This window comes from Lathyrus oleraceus, chromosome 3 (genome assembly GCF_024323335.1).
Source record: "Lathyrus oleraceus cultivar Zhongwan6 chromosome 3, CAAS_Psat_ZW6_1.0, whole genome shotgun sequence".
Lineage (NCBI taxonomy): Eukaryota > Viridiplantae > Streptophyta > Magnoliopsida > Fabales > Fabaceae > Lathyrus > Lathyrus oleraceus.
The window spans coordinates 461,448,264-461,450,675 of record NC_066581.1 but is presented as its reverse complement, the minus strand read 5'-3'; the positions used below and the strand labels follow the sequence as shown (position 1 = coordinate 461,450,675).

The window sequence follows — 2,412 nt, the reverse complement described above, 5'->3', positions numbered from 1 at the left end:
TATGATTGCTTTCCCAAGGGTTTCATATAGTTCATTCACCATTATCATGGTGTATTATGTTTGGTTCCTCTGTAAACTAGGTCTTACTATGCTCTTGTTGCATCATATTTATTACCATATCATCTAACCATTGTGCATACTAAAATATGTACATTTTGCTTCCATTTGTTTCTTTGTGTGGATTGGGATTTGCAAGGAGGTATCAAGGAAGGATCATTTCTTCAAGTCAAGTGTGTTGATATTGACTCAATGGCCATTCATTCATGATTCAGTAAAAGTTTGACCTAATCTTGGTCAAACCAAATGGGATTGCTTCATTTACTAGTCGTCTTTGTTATGGAGAATTTCAAAGGCAAATGTTACAAAGTTCAAAGTGTTATGTGGGAAATCATCAAGTAATCAAGCATGGTTAAAGTTGGGGTTTTGGTTCAAAAAACAAAATTTCATTATGATCCAAGTGGTCATGTTCAAGATTGGTTCATTTTTGGATTCATCCTTTTCAAGGTAATTTTAGAGGTTCAAATATGATGTCTTGGTTTTGGATTCAAATCTAAGTGTTGCATAATTATTTCTATCAACATGAAGCAATGCTATTAAGCAATGCTATTTAGTCCAAGGTCACACATCATACATCAAGTTTCAAGTCATGGTCCTTGGTTGCTTAAATGGCAAGAAACGCCTTAGTTCATCCATCTCAAATTTGCTTTCTAGTGAAGAATTCAAACATGGTATGATTTCAAATATGTAGTAATTTTGAATGCAAGTTCACTCTTGTAATCAACATGAAAGCAAAACCAAAGCTACACATCAAATTGAAAAGGTATTATCCAAGCAAGCATCTAGGGTGAAAATAGCATGCAAATAACAATTCAAGCCCAATACAAATTACATTACAAGTTACAAAGCGTGTGCAAAAGAATTAGGATAAAGGTATAAGAGGCATCACAATAAGCCAAAAACGCTACAAGACAAGTTGTAGAACAAGGAAATATAATTCAAAATGCAGCAGCACAATGTGATTCAAAAAAGCAGCAGTACGATTTCCTGCAAGTGGAATAACTTTCAGAACAAACTTCAAATGTAAAATCCTAAACTACCCCTTGAACCAACTCATAAACCAAAATTGAATCTACACTTATAGGGAGAGAGTCATTCCTGTCATCATTCTCTACTCTTCATGTTATTCTTCACCACTAAAACTCATCACATTTCCATCTCAATCACCTTCAACCTCCTCCAACTCCAAGATTGGCAAACCCTCTCTGCAATAACTGCAACATAATAACACAAGTTCAAAACTCAGACGCACCACAACTACGACGTAAATCCAAGCTCTGAACAGCAACAACACGAGTTCAGCAGAACCAACAACAAGTAGTGCATAAATTCAACAGAAGTAGAGGTAGGAAGAAGAAACAAGTCAAATGCAACTCTCAAGCAGAAACCAACAACAACTCAGAGGCACACAGAAAAATCAAGAAAATTGATCGTACCTGAGCAATTTTGAAATCCTCTTCCATCGCCATGAAGAGTACGACTTCGAAGGTATCCATTTCCTTCGCCTTTGATCATTACAGAAGTACATCCTTAGTGCTCGTCTTCCTTAGTTTTGATTTGTGCCTTTGGTGAAGTTTAAGATAAAATTGTAGTTGGATTCGAAACAAAGAGGTTTAGGCGAGCAAGGACATGTGAGGTTCTTATTGTTTGGTTCTCTGGCGCGACGAAGCTGTTGAGTGTTTTTCGGCGAAGTATTTGAGAGGAGGAAAGGAGATCGTGTGATAAGAGTGGAAGCTTAATGTTATCCTTTTTTGAAATCCTATTGTGTTTTATTCTTAGTTAGATTTGGGCCAGGCCCATTCCACACACTCTTTGTCACCCTTCATTTCCACATCACACTTCCTTTCTTTAGGCTGAAGGCCATTGGGCCTATTAGTTTGGGCCATGCGCCCTCAAATTCAATTGCTTGCCATACATTTCCTTTCAGATTTACCCCCCCCCCCCTAATTTTTGTTTCTTTTTAATTTTTAATTTCTTGTTTTACTTCTCTTTTTCTTATTTTAAAATTTTCCTTACATTATCCTTTCTTGATTTTATTTCTATTATTTTTGTCATTTTATATTCATTTTATTTTGCAATTTATTTCATATTTAAAGTATAATAATTTGATTAAATTGCATTCTTATTTGATTTTAATCTCTTTTATTGCTTGCAATATTAACTCTCTAATCACTAACATCTAACTTTTGATTCACTTTAATCCAATTTTTGTTCTTCTTTCTTTTGGTTTTGACTTAAGTTATTGCTTGGGTTGACCAAATATTCAACATTTCAAATCACTAATAGATGGTCCATTGGTTGATTAAATATTCCCTAATCCAATATGTCGATAGATGGTCCATTGATCATATTTTG

At 34.8% G+C, this 2,412-nt stretch overlaps 1 long non-coding RNA gene across 1 annotated transcript; it reads right to left on the bottom strand.

Annotated features, from left to right (window-relative positions):
• Nucleotides 1-823: 823 nt before the first annotated feature.
• On the bottom strand, nt 824-1,864 carry LOC127128176 (uncharacterized). The gene is made up of 2 exons (XR_007805746.1): nt 1,494-1,864; nt 824-1,271 (listed from the first exon to the last, which is right to left on the bottom strand). It is a non-coding gene; the product is annotated as an uncharacterized LOC127128176 (long non-coding RNA).
• Nucleotides 1,865-2,412: the final 548 nt, after the last annotated feature.